The 26,927-nt window shown below is 42.8% G+C and overlaps 1 protein-coding gene across 4 annotated transcripts in view; it reads right to left on the reverse strand.

Annotated features, from left to right (window-relative positions):
- The window catches only part of KCNIP1 (potassium voltage-gated channel interacting protein 1), a 559,284-nt gene that overhangs the window by 260,745 nt on the left and 271,612 nt on the right, over positions 1-26,927 (reverse strand). Inside the window, exon 1 of one of the 4 annotated variants that reach the window (XM_065554849.1) lies at positions 17,396-17,482. The exons of the other annotated variants lie outside the window; for them this stretch is intronic. The gene's annotated coding sequence lies outside the window, so the exon portion shown is untranslated. Of the gene's footprint in view, positions 1-17,395; positions 17,483-26,927 lie in introns of those variants that run through there. 4 annotated transcript variants of the gene reach the window in all.

Raw genomic sequence — 26,927 nt, forward strand, 5'->3', positions numbered from 1 at the left:
AGAACTGGAGACTGTGAAATATGTATAGTCCTCTCAAAAGTTAGTGTGGATTTTTCTTTGCAAATTCACGTTATGAGGCTACAACAGTTGAGACTAAAATCATATTGATGCTTAGCCTTTGTTTTTTTAAGAGAACTATTTGAAATTGTTATATTTTGAGAGTGGCTTTTAGAATGAAAAGTTTATTTATTTTTAATGTAACCATGCATAGCAGGATATTTTGTTGGTTTCTTTACATCAGGAATATTCATAATCCTTATCTCTTTATTCACATGTTGTGTTGAATTTGTTTTACTTGGATGGAAATCCAATTATTGACTCAGAAAGCAATATCAGCGAAACCCTCATGTTCAAGGCTGTAGTCAGAAAAGTGATTTTGGGAAAACGATATTGTAAGACTCTGTAATTGCTCTCTTTCCATTCCACCCAATCACGTGTGCTCAGCTTACAAGTCAAAAGAATGTTTTTCCTTACTTCATATTTAAACAGTTTATTTGTTTTCAAGTTAACTAACAAATAAACAAGGAAAGGCAATCAAAGGGCACTAACAACTAGAGAACACAAAAGATGCTAACAGTTTTGGGGACAATATATACCTTAAAGTCAGCGGCACTGCTATGGGTACCCGCATGGCCCCACAGTATGCCAACATCTTTATGGCTGACTTAGAACAACGCTTCCTTAGCTCTCGTTCCCTAACGCCCCTACTCTACTTGTGCTACATTGATGATCTCTTCATCATCTAGACCCATGGAAAAGAAGCCCTCGATGAATTCCATCATGATTTTAACAATTTCCATCCCACCATCAACCTCAGCCTAGACCAATCCACACAAGCGGTCCATTTCCTAGACACTACTGTGCTAATAAGCGGTGGTCACATAAACACCACTCTATACCAGAAACCCACTGACCGCTATACTTACCTACATGCCTCCAGCTTCCATCCAGGACACACCACACGATCCATTGTCTACAGCCAAGCTCTAAGATACAACCACATTTGCTCCAATCCCTCAGACAGAGATAAACACCTACAAGATCTCTATCAAGCATTCTTAAAACTACAATACCCACCTGCTGAAGTGAAAAAACAGATTGACAGAGCCAGAAGAGTACCCAGAAGCCACCTACTACAGGACAGGCCCAACAAAGAAAATAACAGAACGCCACTAGCCGCCACCTTCAGCCCCCAACTGAAACCTCTCCAGCGCATCATCAAAGATCTACAACCTATCCTGAAAGATGATCCCTCACTCTCACAGATCTTGGGAGACAGACCAGACCTCGCTTACAGACAGCCTCCCAACCTTAAGCAAATACTCACCAGCAACCGCACACCATACAACAAAAACACTAACCCAGGAACCTATCCTTGCAACAAAGTCCGATGCCAGCTCTGTCCACATATCTATTCAAGTGACACCATCATAGCACCTAACCACGTCAGCCACACCATCAGGGGCTCGTTCACCTGCACATCTACCAACATGATATATGCCATCATGTACCAGCAATGCCCCTCTGCCATGTACATTGGCCACACTGGACAGTCTCTAGGCAAAAGAATAAATGGACACAAATCTGACATCAGGAATCATAACATTCAAAAACCAGTGGGAGAACACTTCAACCTCTCTAATCACTCAGTGACAGACTTGAAGGTGTCAGTTTTGCAACAAAAAAACTTCAAAAACAGACTCCAAAGAGAGACTGCTGAACTCGAATTAATATGCAAATTAGACACAATTAATTTAGGCCTAAACAGAGACTGGGAATGGTTGGGTCATTACACTAATTGAATTTTTTTTCCCCCATGTTAAGTTCTCCTCACACCTTCTATGGGTCATCTCGATTATCACTTCAAAGTTTTTTCTTCTGCTGCTACTGATAGCTCATCTCAATTGATTGGCCTCTTACAATTGGTATGCGTACTTCCACCTTTTCATGTTCTCTGTATGTATAAATATCTTCTGTCTGTGTGTTCCACTCTATGCATCTGAAGAAGTGAGCTGTAGCCCACGAAAGCTTATGCTGAAATAAATTTGTTAGTCTCTCAGGGTACATCTACACTACAGGGGGGAGTCGATTTAAGATACGCAAATTCAGCTACGTGAATAGCGTAGCTGAATTCGACGTATCGCAGCCGACTTACCCCGCTGTGAGGACGGCGGCAAAATCGACTTCTGCGGCTTTCTGTCGATGGCGCTTACTCCCACCTCCGCCGGTGGAGTAAGAGCGTCGATTCGGGGATCGATTGTCGCGTCCCGACAGGACGCGATAAATCGATCCCCGAGAGGTCGATTTCTACCCGCCAATTCAGGCGGGTAGTGTAGACCTAGCCTAAGATGCCACAAGTACTCCTGTTCTTTTTTGCGGATACAGACTAACACGGCTGCTACTTTGTAACCAGTTTTCTGTCTGTTCTACAAATTTATGTTGGAACATGGAATCAAGTTGCTTTCTTTGCACCTACTGTATCCATCAGCTTAAGCCATATACTTAACCATGTGATTTAAATTTATTCCTGTCCAGCGAAACATCTAAGCATATGCTTAAATTTAAGGTCATGCTTCGGTGCTTTACTGAGTTGGGGACTTCAGGTTTAACTGACAAATTGTACTGATAAACAAGGTAATCAAGATACCAGCTCACTGTCCCATAGCTGTGTCAGCGTGAAGTATAGAAGTAAAAACTTGGGTCTGGCAATCAAATAGGTAGATCTGACTAAGGGCATGGCTGCACTGCAAAGAGAGACCTGCTGCAGTGAGTCTCAGAGTGCAGATCTACTGACTCAGATTCACAGGTTTGTGCTATGGGGCTAAGAATAGCAATGTAGCCCAAGCTCTGAAACCCAACAAGGTGGATGGATCACAAAACCCAGGCTCCAGTTTGGGCCTGAATGTTTACACTGATGTTTTTAGCCCCATTGTTTGAGCCTGAATCAGCTGACCGAGGCTTGGAGACTCACTGCTTCAGGTTGTTTTTTTGCAGTGCAGACATACTCTATGACAAACAAGGGGTGGAAGAAGGTGTTGATTTCACATAGTCACTTTTATAACTGTACTCAAACTTTAAAGGAGACTTTAAAAATTTGATTCTAATCATTCTCCATTTTTAAATAAAAATTATCAATAGCTACCTTGAACTAGTTAAGATGAAAGAAGATGTGGTAGAAGATTTTAGTAGGCTTTTGAACAACTTATTAGTAAGGTCTTGCCATCTCCAGGCTAGATTAGTGCAAAGTCCTCTACTTGTGTTCACCACGAAGGAGATTAATAAACCTCAGACTCATCCAGCAGTTTATCTCCTAAGAAAGGCGTGGCACTATGAAAAATATGGATCTCTGCTCTGATACACATGTATTGGTTGTGTTTGTTAATATGTGGCAAATCTCTCTTTCTCTCCTCTACTCCAAAAATAATTAATTCTCTTTTCACAAGCAATCATTAAATTTTCTAGTTGCTGTCCAGTCCTAATCTGACATGTGGATAAAACCACAAGATAGAGGTAAAAAGGAGAAAAAGTATGAAATTCATTTTCTTTCTCCAGGGAACTGTATTGTATTTGACCCCCTTAGCCTTCTCTTTCTTCCTGTTAAAAATATTCCTGTCCTTAAGTCTCAAAGGGGAGATGAGAGGCAGGATTACATTTATTCTTATTGCCTGAGGACTCAATTTGGAAAATAAACCAGAGCCTTGACCAACCTGGAGTATAACTCAGTGTTGGTGGTTGTTAGTTTTGTTTTGGTGGGTTTTATTTTTTGGGGGGGAGGGGGGAGGCGTAGAAGGGGAGTGATGTGCTGAATTCCTGAAATGTTTAGACAGAAATTTACTGCAGGTATCATAGTATACATATGGGTTTTTTTAAACAAAAATGCAGACTATTTAGAAAGTCAGAACATATTCAAGATACAGTGACTAGGATTTTCAGAGAAGTCAAGTGCCCAACTCCTACTGAAAGTTAATGGGAGTTGGGAGTCTAATTCCACTTGTAAATTTCAATATCTCTACGAGTAACAATGCTCTCTGGATTATGGTCAGGCTTGATGTTGTTCAGGGGTATGTTAAGAAAGCCTTTCATTTAGAACACACTGACATCCTTACTTGGAAAGGTGCAGACTATTATTTATTGTAGAGTTGTCTGCCAGTGGACACACTCAGGTGCACATCACTGGTTCTTTTTTTATCATCTGAATCCATAACAGCACATTAATAGCACACATTGGACCAGATTCCCAGGTGGTGTAAACTCGTATAGCTCCATTGACTACCCTTGACTTTAGCAGATTCACACCAGATGAAAATCTGTCCTCCCCCTTTCCCTCTCTCCTATTTTCCGATTAAAAAAAAAATCTAAAGGTTTGAGACCTGTACCTTCTTATTTCAGTCCAGCCCATATCTATCAGTTACATGGCTGATCTTTTCTATGAGCACGCCAGTACATAACAGCACATTGAAATGATACACAATTTCAATAACCCTATTTGAATAATGCTTTAGTTAAGATAGTTCTATCACATGGCTCGTGTGCTCCTATTTCTTGTCTTCTTAAAATACTAGTCTTCCTTGCTAAGAAGAATGGCCATTTACTGTAGCCAATGAGCATATACCACAATGCCAGCCAGAGATCAAAACTAATCAGAATGAAGGTGGAAGTTGTTCTTTATATATAAACAGCACTACTGGGTACTGAGTTAATATCACCAATTCATTCTCTGAAAGTCCTTGGACATCAACTGGTGATTTGTTATTGCTGATTTGACCTCAACAGGAATTTAGAAGTGAAATCCTCCATAGCTCATTATTAAGTCCTTAAGCCTTCCATTTAAAAGCTGCCATGTTATATAATTTACTGTTGGTCATTATACACACAGGATAATCGCTATTTCTTGTACATTTCACTTTGGCCTAAACCAAATCCCTAAATCCAAACACCCCTGAATTCCTGAGGAAGGTTGGGATCTGGATTTTATGGGGTGGAACCATCTGTAATTGTTGGAATGTTCAGTAGCAGAGACTCCTTAGCACTAGATACTCTATAGTAATGGTGGGCAACCTGTGGCCCATCAGGGAAAGCCTCTGGCGGGCCGCCAGACCATTTGTTTACATTTGCACGGCTGCCCGCAGCTCCCAGTGGCTGCAGTTCACCGTTCCCGGCCAATGGGAGCTGCAGGAAGCAGCACGGGCCTGGCCACCGCTTTCCACAGCTCCCATTGGCTGGGAACAGCAAACCGCAGCCCCTGGGAGCTGCGGGCAGCCGTGCAAAAGTAAACAAATTGTCTTGCGGCCCTCCAGCTGCTTGCCCTGACGTGCCACATGCGGCCTGTGGGCCACAGGTTGCCCAGTACTGCTCTATTTTATATGGGGTATAAATTCAGGACTCAAAGAGGAACATGTAAGAGCTCGTTGGAAACAACACAAACGCATTTAAATTTATTAATCCATTGTCTTCCCTTAAATAAAAAACTTCCTGTTTGCTCAAGCACGTGCTGCACACAGAACTCTGAGTGTCAGTCTGAGAAAGTCTTTTAAATCCCTTATCCCAAACAACAGCCATTTCCATATTCATGACCAGAGTGACCCCAATTTCTGTCCTCTGAGCCTCATGAGTTGACCTCTAGCTCTGATCTCATGCTTCCAACTCGCCACCTTAGTCACTCTGAGCTGGCCTCTACCAAGCCCTCCTTCTCATCTATTTATGAGTATGATATCTTAAATGTGTCGGTAAATGACTTAGCTCACTTATGCAGCTTTACCTGCACAGCTAATTACAATTTTATTATTCTTACCATGTCTAGTAAAACTGTAATTTGAGCATAGGTCATTGCCTTTAATAATCTTTCTTCTCTTGCTCTCCTATGTCTGTCTCTCTCAGCCCCTGCAATTACTCTATGGGACGGCTCTGTACCAGCTTGAAGATATGCATACACAGCTGTCTTTCTCAGTATTTTTGACACTGCTGCATGTCAGACTGTCATCTGCAGCTTGGCAATCCTCTCTGGGCACATCCATACTCAGCATTCTGAGGTTTATATTGCAACAAATATCAGCAAATATATTTCAGGATAAAACAGACTCATGTTTTTTTTTGTTTGGAAAAGGCTAGCTTCAGTCTGTACTCACTGTGTACCAGCTTTAATATAATTGTGCTTCAACAAAAGATGTTTTAATGAGTATTGAGGACTTAGTTGGCCACCCTCAATAAGTTATAAATAAATTATATATAATTTTTCAAGTGGAAGTTCAAGTTGCACCTATTAGGAACAAATCAGTCACCTATTTCAGGCTTTAGCCCTCCTTTGGAAATTTGCAACATACATAGATAACTTTATGACAATTTGCCTGACGACAATGGGCTTTGAATTAGGCCCCAGATTCTGAACATAACTTCTCTTCCTTTCATGATCATGAAATAAAAGGAATCCCAAATGACACAGAGGTTTACAACAGTGTCTATCAATGGGCCCAATCCTCCTTAGTATGGATTGCCACATAGATTCAGGCCAGTACACTGGAGATTGATTAAATGTAAATATGTTGACATATTTCACTTGGCTAATTCCAAATTTTCAGCAATAAATCAAGCACTAAGGGGAGTATTGGTGTGTCAGATCCAAATTCATTAATTACCGAAGCTTTCAGTGTAGCTTTCACTTAGAGCTAACAGAATAAGATGTTTAGTGTGTTTTCACTTGTGAACTGTTCCATTGTCACTCTAGTGATCTGTGTTATTTATTTGACAATAATTTATTTCATGTCTGTGTGCAGTACAAAAAACTCTTCACCACCAGCATTGCTGCTATACGTCCTCCAAGGGGATTGACTTCAGTGGATTTTGATCAGTCCCTTAATGTCATTTATTGGCAAGCTCTAGCCTAGAAGATGAAAAAATACAAATAAAACCCACATTTTTGCTGCATCTAAATAGCTTTTGCAGATGTTAGTCACTTCAGATAGGGAATTCCCTAGGGAATTAAATGCCTGAAATGAAACTCTGGTGGTGGCACAGAGTGATTAAGATCCCCAGTTTCTGCCTACACAGCTCCCAGAAGTCTGGAGTCACAAGGAAATATACAACCTGTTTTATCTCTGTGAGATAACATTTCCTTTGACCAGAAATATCTACTGGAACTCATAAACTGATATTTAAGTCTTAAAATTATGGCATAAGAACATAAGAAAGGCCGTACCGGGTCAGACCAAAGGTCCATCTAGCCCAGTATCCTGTCTACCGACAGTGGCCAATGCCAGGTGCCCCAGAGGGAGTGAACCTAACAGGCAATGATCAAGTGATCTCTCCCCTGCCATCCATCTCCACCCTCTGACAGAAAGAGGCTAGGGACACCATTCCTTACCCGTCCTGGCTAATAGCCACTAATGGACTTAACCACCATGAATTTATCCAGTTCTCTCTTAAACTCTGTCACAGTCCTAGCCTTCACAACCTTCTCAGGCAAGGAGTTCCACAAGTTGACTGTGCGATGCGTGAAGAACTTCCTTTTATTTGTTTTAAACCTGCTGCCTATTAATTTCATTTGATGACCCCTAGTTCTTGTATTATGGGAATAAGTAAATAACTTTTCCTTATCCACTTTCTCCACATCACTCATGATTTTATATACCTCTATCATATAACCCCTTAGTCGCCTCTTTTCCAAGCTGAAGAGTCCTAGCCTCTTTAATCTCTCCTCATATGGGACCCGTTCCAAACCCTTAATCATTTTAGTTGCCCTTTTCTGAACTTTTTCTAGTGCCAGTATATCTTTTTTGAGATGAGGAGACCACATCTGTATGCAGTATTCGAGATGAGGGCGTACCATTGATTTATATAAGGGCAATATATATTCTCAGTCTTATTCTCTATCCCCTTTTTAATGATTCCTAACATCCTGTTTGCTTTTTTGACCGCCTCTGCACACTGCGTGGACATTTTCAGAGAACTATCCACGATGACTCCAAGATCTTTTTCCTGACTTGTTGTAGGCAGCAGAGGAAGATAATTGTTTGCAGACATCCTGATGTATTTGTCACTTTTTATTGCCAATAAGAAGTTATAGAAGGAAAAATTCTCTCATAAAGCTTTTCATCTGACACAAGGGAGGCATTGTGGAGAGGAAAGTAACATTGAGAAATTATTCAAAACAATGCAAGATAAAGAATTGTTTTCTCATCTTCACAAATATAGAGTCATAGAATCATAAACTGATAGGAGTGGAAAGGACCTCGAGAGGTCATCTAGTCCAGTTCCCTGTAATGGCAAGACTAAGAATTATCTAGACCATCCCTGATAGGTGTTTGTCTAACCTGCTCTTAAAAATCTCCAGTGATGGAGATTCCACAATCTTCCTAGGCAATTTATTCCAGTGTTTAATCACCTCGACAGTTAGGAAGTTTTTCCTAATGTCCAAACTAAACATCCCTTGCTGCAATTTAAGCCCATTGCTTCTTGTCCTATCCTCAGAGGTTAAGAACAACAATTTTTCTCCCTCCTCCTCGTATCAGTCTTTTATGTAACTGAAAACTGTTATCATGTCCCCTCTCAGTCTTCTCTTTTCCAGACTAAACAAACCCAATGTTTTCAATCTTCCCTCACAGGTCATGCTTTTTGGACCTTCAATAATTTTTGTTGCTCTTCTCTGGACTTTCTCCAGTTTGTCCACATCTTTCCTGAAATGTGGTGCCCGGAACTGGACTCAATACTCCAGTGGAGGCCTAATCAGCATGGAATAGAGCAGAAGAATTACTTCTCATGTCTTGCTTACAATACTCCTGCTAATACATCCCAGAATGATGTTTGCTTTTTTTTGCAACAGTGTTACACTGTTGATTCATATTTAGCTTGTGGTCCACTATGACCCCCAGGTCCCTTTCTGCAGTACTCCTTCCTAAGCAGTCATTTCCCATTTTGTATGTGTGCAACTGATTGTTCCTTCCAAAGTGGAATACTTTGCATTTGTCCTTATTGAATTTTATCCTATTTACTTCAGACCATTTCTCCAGTTTGTCCAGATTATTTTGAATGTTAACCCTATCCTCCAAAGCACTTGCAACTCCTCCCAGCTTGGTATTGTCCGCAAACTTTATAAATGTACTCTCTATGCCATTATCTAAATCACTGATGAAGATATTGAACAGAACCGGACCCAGAACTGATCCCTGAGGGACCCCACTTGTTAATGCCCTTCCAGCATGACTGTTAACCACTGATAACTACTCTCTGGGAACGGTTTTCCAACCAGTTATGCACCCACCTTATGGTAGCTCCATCTAGGTTCATATGCCTAAACAGCAAATGTATATTGGTTCAATGTTTAAAGTAATGTACATCTTTACTGGAAATTCCAGAGGGAAATTTTCAATTGGTTCCAAACTAGCAACTAGGTTTTGGAAAAGGAAACAAGCCTGCTGGGTCTGCGGGGCCTTCAGTAGAAAACAAGGCCCAATGAAAAGATTCTATTGGGATTTTTTATTAAATCCAGGAGTGGTTTCCATCAGGTGGTTTCTTTGTATTATAAGAGAGGCTGTCTCTACAGAAAGATTGTGTGTGAAATCTGTCCAGTGTTGCACTACCCCTCAAGCAGCAATGTTGGTGGCAGTATCAGAGTGACTGCTCATGTTGACAGACCTCAAGCAGGTCACTAACATTTTAATGATCACGATGTCTAACCCAACTCAGAGCAGGTTGTGATGAGATGGCTCTTTAAAACCTTCAGGTGCCTCACTCTCCATGTTCAGTAGCGCTCCCATTATTACTGCCCCCTGAATGGCTGACCTGTGGTACCAAAAATGAGAAATTTTAGCCAAAGAATCCTAGGGTACAGAAGACCAAGTGGTGTGGACAATTTAATGTAGAAGTCACATTTCATTCCATTGAGCATCAAAGAAGGTGGAATTATTTATAGTATGTATATACAATCATATTAGTATAATAATTATAATAAAATAGTTATAAAATATAGTTAATGTACTCAGCAGCAGCAGAGTGGCAGGGATTGGAAAATTTAATTCCAGTGCTAAAGCTGGTAAAACAATGGTCAGTTTTTCTTCAAAATTTGAAATACTAAACAAAATTAACAGAAATTAAAAAAAAAAAAAAAGTCAGCCAGTTCAAAAGTAGATAAAAAGAATGGAAAAGTTTTGCAAAAAATGAATCAAAAATTGTTATTTTTCTTCAAATTTAGTACTTTAGAAAATGCAACCACCACTACCCAGTGTTAAAAATGCCCTTCCAGTCCAGGTCACACCTTAATGCATCTTGTTATGCAAAATCTAAAACATGTCTAACAGGGTGGGCTGCCCCTCTAAGGACCTGATGGCCTGCAGCCAGTCCTGTTCTGAGGAACAGGCATTTGGGCCTGGTAGCGAAGCTCATCAGACCCAGCTGGGAAGGGGTCAGATGACTGCCTGATGAGCACGTGATTCCTATAAAGGCTGAAAGCTCAGGGAGGGGAGCAAAAGGAAGCTGGCTGGCTCTTGTGGCAGGACTCCCCCAAGGCAGATAGCCATAGAACAGAGGTGGGCAAACTATGGCCTGCCAGACACATCCAACCCACGGGACTGTCCTGTCTAGCTCTTGAGCTCCCGGACGGGAGGCTAGCCCCCGGCCCCCCCACTACTGTCCCCCCTCCCCTGCAGCCTCAGCTCGCTGCCAGCACTCTGGCCTGCCGCCCCTGCCGGGCAGCGCGGCAGGCTCCGGGCAGGCGGCGGGGCTGCAAGCTCCTGCTGCTCTGAGCAGCATGGTAAGGGAGCAGGGAGTGCGTGTGGGGGGGTTGGATAAGGGGCAGGGGGTCCCGGGGGACAGTGAGGAGATAGGAGCGGTTGGATGGAGCGGAGGTTCTGGAGGGGAGGCGGTCAGGGGACGAGGAAGAGGGGTGGTTGGATAGGCGTGGGAGTCCCGGGGGGCCTGTCAAGGGGCGGGGATGTGGATAGGGGTCGGACAAGGAGCAGCGGGACAAGGAGCAGGGGGAGTTGGATGGGTCGAGGGTTCTGAGGGGGGCAATCGGGGGCGGGAAGTGGGAGGGGGGGATAGGGGGCGGGGGACAAGCTGTTTGGGGAGGCACAGCCTTCCCTACCCAGCCCTCCATACAGTTTCGCAATCCCGATGTGGTTCTCAGGCCAAAACGTTTGCCCACCCCTGCTATAGAAAGACTGGGGAAAAGCTGCCAGGAGCTGGGAGCTTCCTCAATGAATGCCTGCGTCGGGGGAAGGCCTCATTCTGGGGTTTGCTAAAGATTGCCAGTGCTGCAGATAGATGGTGCCATGAAGAAAGGGACTGACCAGACTCCTTCCTGGGCTTGGGAGGCAGACCAGTTGTTTGCTGCATTAAATGCTGAGAGTCTGAAATCCAATACCAGATCCAAGTTGCTCCCCACTCCCTGCCACACTCCTCAAAACAACCCACAAAATCCATCAGCCAATTTAAAAAAAAATGATTACGGCTTTGCATTTTATAGTGGGACTTCCCTTCCAAAACTGTCCAGCTCCCCAGTCAATGACAATTCCCTTTATGATTAAACATGGCCTGTACTGTGCAGATAGTTATTTAGATTTATACTCAGCCACAAACCATACCCTTACTTGGGTTACATTCTACTCTGACAGGTATCACAAAAGATGGACCTATCTCCAATCATTTCCCTCCACCTTAAATTCCCTCATTGTGTTCCCTCATGGCATTCCAACATCCTAAATAATCCTGGATGATTGGCATGATCCTCCCTCTACTCCATCCATGGGGAACAGCCTCATTGTTATGACTCACTGCCTGTTTTCTACTAGAACAAGGGTGAAGGCCAGATGTAAATAAGGAGATTTGGCCATCCATCTAAGGCCTAGTCTTCACTTACCGGCTGGTCCGGCGGCACGCCATCGATGTTCTGGGATCGGTTTATCGCGTCTGGTTAAGACGCGATAAATCGATCCCGGATCGATCCCGGAAGTGCTCACAGTCGGCGCCGGTACTCCAGCTCGCCGAGAGGAGTACGCGGCGTCGACGGGGGGAGACTTCCGGCCGCGTCTGGACCGCGGTAAGTCCGGACTAAGGTACTTCGAATTCAGCTACGTTATTAACGTAGCTGAATTTGCGTACCTTAGTCCGAAGTCCGGACTAAGTGGGGACCAGCCCTAAGGGTATGTATATATACCCCACACCCCAAAATAGCCATTACGATGTGCTACTGTCCCAGTGGTGCAAGCCACCCAATGGAGGTGGTGATGGTGCTTTGCATACCCATTCCTTTGTGCACCAGTGAGCTCCAGGAGGGGCTGTGCTTGTGCTACAGTGCACTCCACCCTTCAGTCAGGGTTTTATTCATTCCTCTCAACCTGCCAAGGCTCAAAACTTGGGATGCAGCATGTGAGAGAGAGCCAAAATGAGGGGGCACACAAGTCATTCATACAAGAAATGTTAAATGTTGTGAGATTCCCTCCACTGATTCAAACATTTTCTACAAACTCAGTTCCATTATTCTATTTCTGAGATAAAGTTTCCACAATCAAAGGGAGGAAACAAGAATGTGTGTGTGTGAAATGGAGGTAACCTGGGGACTCAGGGGAATGATGTTCTTCAAAACATTTGAGAGGTACGGCTTTAACATATACAAAAAGCAAACATATGGTAATTTCTCTGAAGTATGAACTTCTACTTCAGCCTTGATTTCTTATTGGATAAAGTAGAGCAAGTACTGGCTACATCTGGGTATAATTTTCAAAAGCTCTAAGCATTGATCTAAATCTGCACTCTCCGAAGTCAGTGGTAAAGCTTTGTTTGATTTCAATTGAAGTAAAATTAGCCCACTGCTGAGTACTTCTGAAAATCCTTCCATGTATATTGCTATAAATTCTGATTTAAGTGGATTTCCACAGTTACTTTGTATGTCTAGATCAGGGGTCGGCAACGTTCGGCTCACGGCTCGCCAGGGTAAGCACCCTAGCGGGCCGGGCCAGTTTATTTACCTGCTGACGTGGCAGGTTTGGCCGATCGCAGCCAGCACATCCCTCGGCCCGCGCTGCTTCCCGCCGCCCTCATTGGCCCGGGACGGCGAACCGCGATGAGTGGGGGCCGCGATCGGCCGAACCTGCCGTGTCAGCAAGTAAATAAACTGGCCCGGCCCGCTAGGGTGCTTACCCTGGTGAGCCGCGTGCTGAACGTTGCTGACCCCTGGTCTAGATAATACTTAGTCCTGCCATGAGTGCAGAGGACTGGACAAGATGACCTCTTGAGGTCCCTTCCAGTCTTATGATTCTATGTTTGTTTAAACTTGAGACTGAAGTCCCAGAATCCCTGTCCTGATTCTCCGCAAAGCTGTCATTTATAACCCTACACTACAGCCAGAAGTGCTTAGTTTTTAAAGCTTTATTTTAGGTGTGTAACTATTCTTACTCTTGTCTAACCACTTTTTATCTTCTCATGTCTGAAGCGCCTTGAAAGAGGCATTTATACATTCCAAACAAAAAAGCTGAAGGACAAGCCTTTTATTGCTGCTTGAAATGAGGAATGGCACTGCTGTTCAAACTCTTTCACAGACAGACTCTGCTATTAATAGCTCCACAGTGATGAAAACAAAAAGCTGTGCATTCACATTCATTAAAATGTGAGAGAGAGTATAGAGCCCTGCTATGCTACAACATATTTTTCCATGGAAGTTTCATGTGGTTGTTCAAGGCAATGCTAGCCTAACTTATTCCCCTCAGGGGTTGTTTTGAAGATGCCTATACTCTAAGTTGTGCAAGGTAATAAAAATCCAACTCAGCCTGTTACATAGAAGTCAGCAAAAGATAAAAGACAGAGACTGAATTAATTAACTCAAGGGCTGTGTTAAGACCGTAATGGGTAAATAAAGGAGAATGAAATAAGCAATTAATGGACCAAAATTGGTGTGTCAGAAATTAGGCCTAATTGGTGAACAAAATAATGAGGGGATAGTCTATTCCGCTATCACCCTTTTTTTGGTGTCCTTAAAAAGAGACTTTGTGGAGGGGAATCATGAGGATTGGAGGCCAGATAGATTGGAAGGAGCAAGCTCTACCATCATGGCTGCTGTCCCCACCATCTGCTGTTGATTCGGGATCCACCATGACACCACTAAGCCTCCATCATCCTGATCCCGAAAGGTGCCCTGACCAGGCCAGAGAGAGAAAGAGAGAGAGAGAGAGAGAGAGAGAGAGAACCAACGTCATCAACACCCCCAAGAATGCAAGCCTTGTGGTCCTGCTGTCGCCTCCCTCCCTTATGTGTTCTTTTCCTTCTACACTGTATTTTTCCTCTTTCCTTTCTCTTTGCTTTCTGTTTAAAGAGAGTCTGGATTAGCTGGCCAAGACTGAACCTTTGCAACATTGCTGTGAGTCTGTTACCAGACAGGCAATTAAAAACAACGCCTCGAAGAGCCAGATGCTGGTACAAGTTTGCCAGGTCTCGGAGTAGCTAATAAAAAAAAAGCATGTGTTAGGCCTATGTTTCTCTAGCAGCGAGAGAGAGAGTCAGCATGGTCCATTTGCTATCTTTGCTTTTCTTCTCCCTCTCCTTTTGTGTTTGTCTTGCTTTGTCTTAAGAGAAGCAGGATCAGACCTCAATAGCAACAGCCCATCTCAACTAATTGTTTCTCTTTTCCCCACCAAAAAGGACAGTTACCACCATCTAAAAGACTGTCAGACAGGAGGTTCTCTCTATAAAATCTCTGTATAGGGAAAGGGATATTGTTGACATAAAAGCCTCTCAATACTTTACATTTCAAATGCTTTAAATGTTTCTTTCCTTTTCTGTATCTTTAATAAAAGGGTATTCACATTTTAATAGTAGGTTTGGCATGGAACTAAGCAGGTTGAAGTCTCTGTATTTGAAACCCCAAACCATGTTTAACTATTTATTATTGTACAGTGATGTGGTCACCATTGACTCTTGGGGCCGATTCATTCCATCAAAATCAACACAACAGGGCTATCAATGTTTAGAATCAATGTTTAGAAACACAGAGCCTGAACCTCACGCCAAAATCCTCTGTTGATGTTAGTAGGAGTTTCAGTGTATAAGGAATATAGAATCAGGGTCTAGTAGTGCATCTAGACACATTAAATCACTTATTTAATATATTCCTGGAAAATGTTAAATACATGGAAATACTTCTCTGTAACATTTCCTTTAGCGTGAAGTCTCTGGGGTATTGCGCATACACTGGAGGGTAATGGTGGAGGAAGAAAACTTATGACTGGTAGGAAGGGGGAAAGAAAGTGTGAACTAGAATTTTATAAACTAAATAAATTTAATTGTAAAAAAACTAGAATAAGTCAGCTTGGCGACTTTTCTAGTGGGAATTTAAGATTTAATTCTTCTGAGGACAAAATTTATGAGCAGAGTAAAAGCTAAAGCATGTGTCAAATGGATATAAGAACACAAGAACGGCTATACTGGGTCAGACCAAAGGTCCACCTAGCCTAGTATCCTGTCTTTCGACAGTGGCCAATGCCAGGTGCTTCAGAGGGAATTAACAGAACAGGTAATCACCAAGTGATCCATCCCCTGCTGCCCACTCCCAGCCTCTGGCAAACAGAGGCTAGGGACACCATCCCTGCCCATCTTGGCTAATAGCTATTGATGGACCTATCCTCCATGAATTTATCTAGTTCTTTTCTTAAACCTGATATAGTGTTGGCCTTCGCAACATCCTCTGGCAAAGAGTTCCACAGGTTGACTGTGCGTTGTGTGAAGAAATACTTCCTTTTGTTTATTTTAAACCTGCTGCCTATTAATTTTATTTGGTGACCGCTGGTTCTTGTGTTATGAGAAGGAGTAAATAACACTTCCTTATTTACTGTCTCCACACCAGTCATGATTTTATAGACCTCAATCATATCTCCCCTTACTCGTTCCAGAGATGGATCTTGGCGCGTATTGAGCAGGTAACTTCTAATTCATCAGAGGACACAGAAAACCATAACTTGCATTTTCTGGAATGTTAATCTTCCTTCCACTGAAATCTATGGGTCATCCCAAATGGTGGATGTAATATATGCATGTACAGTACCATATGGCTCACTTTCCCCAGGCTTCTCTTCACCTCAGAAGTCAGCCCCGCTCTTGCAGTGACCCAGTCATTCATACTGCAGGGCATTCATTATCTCATTTTCAAACTGGCATAGGAACATATGGCCCGTTTTCTTGGTTGATGTGCATTACCATAACAACAGAAGCAGAAAGGAAAGCAACGTAAAAGAAGAACCAAGAGTAAAAGTATTTGCTTAGTCAAGTATTTGCATAAAATATCACTGGCTGATCTGAATGGTGTTTGAGACAAGTTTACTTACAACATAAAATCTCAGGTGTGGTGGAACTACCACACAAATATTAACATAATGAGCAGTCTTTACAACAGACAAAGCATAAAGCTCTTCATTTTTAAAACAACCAAATCTAAACTCCACGGATGATTACAGGAAGGTATCTTTTATATCATTTTCTGTAAATTGAATATCTATAGTCTATGACAACTATTAGCATCACAATATAACTGATCTGATCAGACATTAAAATTTTTCTGTATATAAATATTGTATTCTGTAGAGAGATAAGACAGCATTAAAGTTCAGGGCACCAGAAACATTCCTTGTGGTATGGACACCTGCCAGCTACTGCTGACTTCTCAAGAAGCTGCCATTTGATTATCTGCAGTAATAGTTAAAAGCAAAACAAAACAAAAACAAAAGATTCAACAAGAGGTTAACTGTTCCTGGAGGTGATGGAGAGAGGAGAACAGAAGAAAACACTGAAACAGAATCAAGTTAGATCACTGAAGCAATAAACATGACACTTATGTCAATGATTCAAACTGGCTGAATCTGATGCAAGAAAGCTTGAAAGAGCATGAAGACTTCCTTGGTATTATCAGGAGTCACTATGAGCAGCGAGGGTCATGTAGGAAGCAAAGCATGCCAGTTTGGTAGCAGTATTTGAATGGTTTATAGCAGTGCCCTTTTGCCAGATGATTACTCAAAGGTAATCAGTTTCGAATGATCCACAAAGTAAACTTTTCAGTGCATGACCTGTTAACCGGCTGTTGCTCAAGTTCTAAAGGTTTCAATCTCTCCACATGGCAAAGAGCCAAAATTAGATAATCCAATAAAGTGATTATCTTAAAGATGGTGGGGGGAAATTATACCACCTTTTATATATATGTAACAATATACAATTGCATATTATCTCCAACTATTGCACATTTAATAGTTTAAGTGTAAACGAAGTATTTGTAAATGCTAATTACTGATGGTAAAGAGTTCTAACCTACCAGATAAAAAACACTGAGTTTGGACAGTTACCACCAGTTTGCAAACTACGCCGTCTATTTCAGTCACTACGTTTTAATTGGAATGCCGTAGTTTGAACATTCAGACAACAATCTGACCTTGTTAACAGGCTGAGACAGCTTGAGGAAGGCTTACTTTGTCTGCTTACATCCCCAAACCGCAAATTTCATCAAATAGCCCAATCCGGACTTACCTGCAAGAAAAGAGAATACAAATATTGGATTACAGCTCAAACTGAAGATAAACATGTCAGTGAGAACTGAAAATAAATAATGCATCCTTAAGAAATTTCACAGTAGTAAGAACTCAAATAACTTTCAATAGTATAATAAATTATTTGACTGTGTTTTTCCCCATGACTAAAATAACTGAAATAGCCTTTTCATCCTGACAATTTAATTATAAAAGGATGCATAGCCAAAGGACAAAAATATATACCTATTGATTTTCAGATTTCTCCTACTCTGAAGTGTAGTCTACTCTGTTTATACCAGTCTCTCTTTTCTCCTTTATTAAGTCAATACAGCGTGCTTAACAGTTTTTTTTTAGTCAATGTGACAGTGCACAGGCAAGTATATCAAAGAGCATACAGGCATGATGGCAAGCCTCCTTTCTGTTCACTTTTAATTGATTTTTTTAAGGGAGCAAAGGTAATGACCTATCTGACACCTGGTGAACGCAAACTGGAAACAAATGTTTTGATCATACACTATCAACTTATGAGGAGGAGTCAGGAAGGCTTTAATAGTACCATTCCCATATCAACCCTCCAGCACTTTAAATTAAAGAAGGGGGGGGGGGATTGACAAACATGCTCTGCTTTTGCCAAAGCACAATATATTAATGGTTTAATAGGCACAGTGCAGTGCACTAACATTACTGTAGTTAGGATTTGATCAGAACTTCTGTATCTTTCTCCCATGATCATCTTCATGCTGCCACTTGCAACTGAAGGTGCTGCCTACAGAGGACACAGGTTGTGGTTTTCAGGGGGTCTAATGGAGCTGGGTGCTCAACTACCATTTATTTTCAATGTGAATTAGGCACCAAACCCCATTATACCCCTTTGAAATCCCAGCCATAATTACCAGATAAATCATGTACACCCTGAGGCCGTCAGGAACAGGGGTTATACAGTAACTCTTCAGCTCTCAGAATACAGGGCGCTACAACCGGAGCTCAAGAACCCTTTTGCTTGTAGCAGACCCTTATCTTCTCTATGGACCAACCAAGAGGGCAACATCACTCAGGCAAAATCTCCGGAAGTGGGGCCTGATTCTCCACCCACACCCATTTTAAAATGGTGTCACTTCCCTGAATTCAATGGCACTATTCCCGGGCTTAAACATGGGCCTAAGTGTCTGCAGGATTGTGGCCTACCAGTCAACTCTCACAATTTTATGGTGAGATTCTTAATATGTGCTGCTGTTCTGAAAGCCCCACCTCCTGGAATCACATGAGAATCTCAGCTTTTATTTTAAAAAGAAGTTGCAGAGAAAGACAGTTGCAGAGGGGGAAAAAAGCTTGAAAACCCAATCCTAAAGGCTCAGAACCAGTAGACCAATAAAAAGAACCCCATTAAAAACCATATGATTTTAATACAGTACCATGATATTTGAATGTTTAGGGTTGGAAATACTGAAATGTTGAGTAGCACTTATTCAAATAGTCCCACTGATTTCAATGGCATGACTTGAAGGAGTTAAATATCCCACAGCATAATAGGTTACAGAACTACACCTTAAGATCAGAGAGAAGATAACAGTATAATTTTCCTGGGGCCTTATTATTAGGCAATTCAGGAGTCTCCAGAAGCTAAGTTCCCTCACAGCCACATGGCCGTGCAGCAGCCTATTAAGTGCAGCGTAGGCGCTCAGGGCTGTGGCAGGGAAATGATGCCTCTCCCCTAGCCCCGGACCTGCCATGGGGGGGAGAGGCGCCCTCCCCTGGCCCCAACCCAGCCCCGGCTCAGACCTGCCGCAGCTCGGGAAGAGGTGCCTATCCCGTGGTCCGAGCCCCAGAGCTGCCATGGAGGAGAGAGGCGCCTCTCCCTCCCAGCCCAGGTGCTTCTGTGCAGAGAGAGAGAGCTAAGGGGAGTCCTCTCTCCCCATTGTAGCCCCAGGACAGCCTGCACCCCAAACCCCTAATCCCCAGCCCCACCGCAGAGCCTGCACTCCCAGCCAGAACCCTCACCCCCCCCACACACACACACCCCAACCTTCTGCCCCAGCCCTGAGCCCCCTCCCACACTCTGAACCCCTCAGCCCCACCCCTGCCACATGAATTTTGTTATGTGCACCAATAGGGAGGTGATGGGTCACACATCACCTCCCTATTGAGGCACATAACAAATTCATTACACACATGCGTGGAAGAAATTAGAGTGAACACTGTCCAGAAGGCCCAAACATTTGAAATATTGGTCTATATGTTTGGTTTGTTTGCACAGTTTTAAAAAATTCATTAGAGAAATAAGGAACATCACACTGCCCACTACTAGCAGCATGGATATCAAGGCCAAGCCTGTTTATTATTTAGTTCACTATATCTATTCAATTTATGAGTAGCAATAACTGAAACTTGAGTATACGTTTGTATGGTGTCTGACATTTTAAACTATCCCCAAGTGCTTTGCAGAATGCATGTAAAAAACATTGGGTATGAATTTACATACTTTAAGAGGGGGATAATCTCTAAGTAATTCTATTTCAATTTACGCTGACAAAACTTTCAAACTCACCCTCATACTTCCCCCTCCTCTGCCTCTTTTTCTCCATAACTGTATAAACACACATATGCAGGAATCTGCTTATAAAGATTCTCCAGTTACACAGGTTTTATTAAAATGACTATTCAGTGCAACAAACATAAATCTACTCACAAGACTGCAGGCTGGGAATTTACAGCTTTATTTAACTGCATCATAACAGACTGTGCGATGGGGGGTGAACTCCCACTAACTGAACAGGGGAGTTAACCCTACCATGACCATTTTACAACAATAGGAGTTTAGATGCCAAATTGTTTTACTGAGTTTCTGTCAGAGAGTAACCAAACCTGAACCTTTTATCCAAATAACCAGAACTTTGTAAGATTGATAAACTGAACCAGATTCAAACCAGACCTATCTGGGCTTTGCAAAGTAAAAGCTCACTGCTGAGGTTTTTGTAAACCCCCAAACTGGCTTCCTTGACCCATCTATGATTTCAGTGGAATTTGACACATTTGCAGCAAAGGTTTAATCAACTTTTCCTGAAAACAAAACAGGGAGTTATTTCCACCATGTTCCTAACAGCGCACAAGTACTGGCTGCTCTTGACTGCATGCAGAGCTGCTATCGCTTGAGCTAAAGAGCCAAGACACTGGAGCTAGAGACTGTACTAACTCATTTCTTCTGTGGTTTGGTACAGAATGGACTCTGTAACACATACATTACCAGCTGGTAACATACCCCCCTAACCTCCACCTCACACATAGGATCTGAGCAAACTCACACCTTCTCCTTGGGATTCGTCCTACCACAGACAAGTAACAGTAGCAAGCAAGAGTCAGCCTGAACTTCCTCATTAGCTTGTCCCTAGGGTTTCTTCCTGCTGGACCCATCTATCCCTTATCCTAATACCCTGTGATTTAGCAATGGGGCCAAATTCTCTGCTAGCATCAGGCATCAGAACTCCCACTACCCCAAAACTTCCCAAGAGTGACCAAACCCAATGAAATTTTAAGAAGAATTGCTCCCCTTGCCTGTGCCCATGTGTGTTCAGTGATCATGAGGTGAAAATTCAACCTTAAAGGCACATAAAAAGCACATACAAAGAATGCAGGACTAGTTCTCTTCTCATCCCCCCCAAGCCTCCCTGGCTACCCATTAGCAGACTCCGTTAGCTGACTCCACCAGCCGCTCCCATGCCTCCAAAACAGACTTCTGAAGGACCCCACTGACCAGTTTCTTCCCACACTCCTGGCAGACTCTGGCAGTTATCCTGAGTCCCCAGCCTGCAGGGCCTGGGCTCCTACTCCTGGTAATTCCTTCCTCCCACACTGAGGGGGAAGCAAGTCCATTGCTGTTGATCACAGAGTTTAGGGTGAGGGTGCCTTTGCAGCTGCCTGCAGCCTCTTCTGACTGAGGTGGGAAGCTATGGGCAGCTAAGGCAAAATTCCTGAGCTGTCTCTTATCTTAACTCGAGAGCTCCTCAAATTGGTCCAAAATCATGACAATATTTCAAGTGTTGGTAACCCTCCACAGCTCTACTGCTGTGAATGGAATTATGCCTGCAAATAACTTGGTCCAGGGACTCAAGCCATTTATACTGCAGATCTGGAGCTAAAAAGACTCCACTTACAGCCAAAGTAAAACAGCAGCATAGCTCTGCACAGGATCCTAGCACTTGGTGCGCTGTCATATGAAGTTCCAGTCTGCTGAAAACAGTGTGCACTTAATCGCTTTGGAAAGCAGCAATTAATTATTGGCTACCATCTAGGTGTTAAATCGTGCATTCCAAGGGATTTTCACCTCCTACTAGTCTGCTTTAGCTGAGCTGGGGGAAAAGAATAAATTGTCACTGCAGCTCATATAGAAGCTGCTAAGGAATAAGCCCTGATTCATGGTTTTGCTACAGCTACCCCCCAACTAGGAGTGAAAATATGACCTTCCAGAACCACTTCTCTCAAGATCACGGACTCACCGCCGCTAGGGCACTGGGAGAAGAGCACATCTTTCACCACACACTGATACCTACATTTGTGCATTGGAAACCTCTTACAAAGCATTTTCCATCACACTGCCTAGTCCTGCTCCCAGTGAAGTCAATGGCAAAACTCCCATTGAGTTCAGAGGGACCAGGATAAGGCTCAAGGTTTCTTTTCCTCAAGTGGCATTTCATACTAAGAGAATAGGGTCTAGTCTACTTGGCAAAAGTGTCACTCTGAATAGTCATGTACTCCAAGAGGTGAAGTCAGTCATTTCCAAAATGCATGCTATACACCCTTTCTGATATCGGGCTGAATATCTTACTCAAAGCCCCCAAATGACATTTGGATAATTTATAAACCAAACATGCTGAATCTCACATTTTACATATACCTAGAGTGTTCGCAACTATTGGCCTTAAATGTTTGGTTTCTAGTGTTACATCTGGGTATAGAGACCCTCTTACACATACAGCAGTAAAAAACCACTATATCTATATAGAGCCATACATATTAGAAGCACTTTAGAAACAGCAGCTAATTGAGATTCAACACCCAGGGGAAGGGTATTTTTACTTGACTTGAATGTCTAGTCCTAGGAGACAAACTTCAGCCAAAACTTTACATTACAGCAAGTGCTCTTGGCCTGGGGAGGAGTATATTCCTCAAGAAGGGCTTGATAGCCCCTTTGCACCAGCATGACCATTGCCAAGGGGCCATTGGGAGGGATGACTGCCTCCCCACCTCCATCCCCAATATTTTCCACATGAAGAAAGCCAAGTAAGAGAATCTCGGACTCATACCTGGATTGGTGGGTCTTTGCATAGAAGCCTCAACCTATTGCTCTGCTACTAATGAACTTAGCCTCTCCCCCTGCCATATTCCACATTCTGTATATTCCTCTGTCATCTTCCCTGCTTTGAGGAACTGCTCACATGGGTCTTCCACCCAGACAATGGAAGCCCAAGGCTGTTAACAGTTGATTTAATTTTAAAAAAGCTATTTTTAAAACACTGATTTTCCTTTTTCCTGAGTAGGGCAAATTCCTAGTTACCCAACGGCAGAATTAGTCTTCATCCCAGCCCCCATATCTTGGACTCCCTCACTTCCATGCTTCATCTACCACTTTCACAAGCTGCCTCCTCTAGGCTTCCATGTCCCAGTATTTCTCTGCTCAACATGCCTCCAGAATCTCCACTCTCCATCCCTTTTTGGAGGCCTTTGCCATGGGAGACCAGGTCTGTTTTATTTCTCCCGTTATGTACTCTCTAGGCACCAAGATGGGAGCTCAGAGAAGACAGGGATAGAGTATTAGCAGAATACTAAATTAGGTAATCCCAATATTAGAAGACTTCAGCAGTCCCAGATTTAGAGAAGAAACCAGAAAAGCAGGCCCCAATATAAGTTTACCTTCTGGAATGTATCTAATAACAGCACTTAGGGATCATGGAACTGGGTAGACAAGCTCTTCAGGATAGAGGATGAACAAGGACTTGTCTAAACTTAGGACTTATACAAGCTACTAGAGAAGAAGGATGGTCCAGTGGTTAGGGTGGTAGCCTGTGGATTGGAAACCTGGGCTCAGCTCCCTGCTCTGTACCGAATTCCTGTGTGACCTTGGCCAAGTCATAGTCTGTGCATCAGTGCCCAGCATCTGTAAGAGGGGATATTTCCTTATCTCACAGGGATGTTGTGAGGATAAATATATTGCTGATTGTGAGATGTTCAGATACTATAAGTACCTATGATAGACCAAAGTATCAGGAGTAGTGGGGAAGGGAAAAGTCTGCCTACCACTCCTTATAACTAACTGAACATGCTGAGGAAAGGAGAGGAGTTTGGGACCCTTAAGCACAGACTCTCCTTGCTCCCAAGGAGAAAGCAGAGAAAACAGAAAAGAGGAAGGAGGTGGCTGCCTGAAAGAAGCTATGGGAAAGAGGAGCAAGGAGAGAGCAGTCAGAGACCCTGAATAATTCCTTCCTCTGGTAATGGCTTCACAGCTACGAAAAACCCGTGGCTGGCCTGTGCCAGACGACTCGGACTCACGGGACTTGGACTGCAAGGCTGTTTCATTGCTGTGTAGATTTCCAGGTTAGGGCTGGAGCCTGGGCTCTAGGACCCTCGGATTCCAGCCTGAGCCCAGAGTCTACACAGCAATGAAATGAAATAGCCCCACAAGCCCAAGCCGGCTGGCACAGGTTTTTCTTTTCTGTGTAGACATACCCTAAGACTTCAGCTACGTGTTGTACAGCAGAGACGGAGAAAACTCTGTCTGCAGTGTGTGTGTGTGTGTGTATTTGTGAGAAAGAGAGAGATAAATAAAGATAAAGGGGAACCAAAATAGTAAATACCTGAGACAAAATGGCTGCCATATTTGCTGCCTGTTAGGGATCGGTATACTTCACTTGGTGTGACTGTCGATATGTGTTGGCAGTGATTTTGTCGCAGGCGTTTACTATTTTGGTACCCTTTTACCTCAGAACATGAGCAGAAGCATCATGTAACATCACCTGTAGCATGGAAGTTTGAAGGAGCAGAGGGTGCAGGAAGGAAGAGTTTGAAGGAGGCACCAGGAGGTCAGTCTGTGTGCACATGGCTAGAATGCTAGCTGCAGTATCTCTTCTGTCAATAATTCTCTTAATAACAAATCAGTCTAATTTTACAAGCACAGAATCTGTTCGTGTTATTATCCAGCAAGGGTTATATGAAACAAAATCCATCTTTTTCATAAAGATTCTGCATTTAATCACTCTCTAATTTCAAAGTCACTCACTCTCTTCTCCCATAACTACATCCTTTCAAATGCTGCTCTTCACCTAAACCTTCCTAAAGGAATTTCACTCAGCACTTTGGATAGCTTCATTCAGCATGTAGCCCTGATGAACTTTGAAGGAGCTAGTGCTTCAAAGTAAGATAAGGAGGATAGTTTAGTGGACAAGATACTAGATTGTGATTCAACAGACCTGGCTGTACTTCCCAGTTCAGGTGCAGAGTCTCTGTATGATCTTGAACAAGTCTCTTCTTTTATTTGTTCTTCAGTAGGCCTTAGGAGGATAAATCCATTAAAGATTGTGAGGTGCTGAGATACTACCATGACAAGGGCTATTAAGTATCTAGATAAAAAGATGACACATCTATGAAACAGACACTCAGAAAAAGACTTAGTGAACATTAGAACAAGGCCCACAGAGTTTGTGCGAGTTTGAGATAACACCAGATTATCCCCTCTCATTACTGGTGCATTTTATAACATTTATGGAAATAGACCAAACAAGGGCATATAATTTGGGCCTCTTGATTGATCATCTTGGTAGTAGCTTGGTACCATTTGAAAGAGAGTTATTAATAAGTCTGTACAAGCTCCTGATTTCCAGTGCTGGTTTGCTCAGCTTAGATTGATTCCAATGGGCTGTATTACTCAGGTATACATTTAAGATGCTATGTTTTCCTTGGTGAACTGCACAAGACTGATAAGCTACAGCATACAGAGGACAGAATGTATCTTGTGAGGCATTTAGGATTGGCTTTTGAGAGTTCCAGAAAAAATAAATCGAGTTGGGGAAATCTGTAGTAGTTATTGCTGGCTAAGACAGCAATAAGAAATTCTCTGTCACTTCTAAATTTTGCATTACCAGTTGACAGTGAGAGTTAATATTATATCTTCAAGAAGCATTTAGCAACCTAGTGTCTTATTTCTTTCCAGCTTCCTTCCATATCTATGGGTCAACTCCTGGAAATACAAGAACTGGGCAAACTGGCACATTAACACTGCTTTTGCAGCATGTGTGCACCCATATCCTGGCTAGCATCAACCACAGTTCTCACTTCTGCCATTCCACCACATTTGCTTGAATATTAACATAAGGAGCAAAATCTGTGCAGGGAAATATTCAGAGGGGCAATTCCTGGATCAAGGGTGCATAACAACATGCAGCCATTCACAGAGACAGATAAGCTCAATGGGGGTGTTTTAGATGATGGAACCAGTGTGAAACTTTCGGACATAGCAGAGCAGAGCATATTTGACAGGAGGGCCTTCTACTAGGCTCTCCAGAAAGCCGGAAGTCAGCCTGAGATCTCCACTGTAATGATCCACTTTTTCCCCAAAAGCCTTTTCACATAAGGGTTGACATGTCCACATAATGAAGATGGGAAAAGGAGATTTTTAAGACAACCAACTTACTCTATGTTTGCAAAGCACCCTTCATAATGAGGTTCTGACCTTGTTGGCCTCCAAAACTTAAACACAATATAAATATTGAGCAACAACAGTGGCAACTGGTAAACCTAAGATAAGAACGAGTGAGGTCTTCCATGGCCCAACTGTTGTGAGAATCTAAATTTTCAATCTCTTGGCGTGAGGGCTGGATGTGCTTATATTAAAAATAAAAAGACATCTAGATATCACAGTGCTAAGGGCTCTAGAAACACTCATATACCTAAATAAAAATCATGCCTTTTTTATACTGAGGTATTCTTAGTACTTTACAGTAAAAGAAATACCGTCCTCCCACTCCTGCATCCTTTGCTAATATAACTAGTCCTATCTCTCCAATGCGATTACGCATATAAGTGTCTGTTTAGGAATTAATACTGCGCCCATCATCGTGGACTGAGGGCTGCAGGATTGGACCTTAAAGCCTACTCCTGTTAATAAGATGGAGTTTCGCCAATGGCTTCTCCAGGAGACAAGCATGTGCCACAGGGTACCTCCGTCATTACCTGGTAAACCTCGCTGTCTGGCCAATTCAAAGACTTTCATAGTCACAAATGCACACCAGGCTATTTATCTTTCTTTATTTCCCCTCTTACATAACACAGTAATACAATGCAACACAGGTTTATAGTAAGGACAGGCTTCTGTGCAGCCCTCATTCCTCAGCCCAGACACACCCTCTGAGCCTCCTTCTGAGCTACCCCTTGCTTTCTGTTTCCTCCCCT

Source organism: Chrysemys picta, chromosome 8 (assembly GCF_011386835.1).
Source record: "Chrysemys picta bellii isolate R12L10 chromosome 8, ASM1138683v2, whole genome shotgun sequence".
In the NCBI taxonomy this organism is placed as follows: Eukaryota; Metazoa; Chordata; order Testudines; family Emydidae; genus Chrysemys; species Chrysemys picta.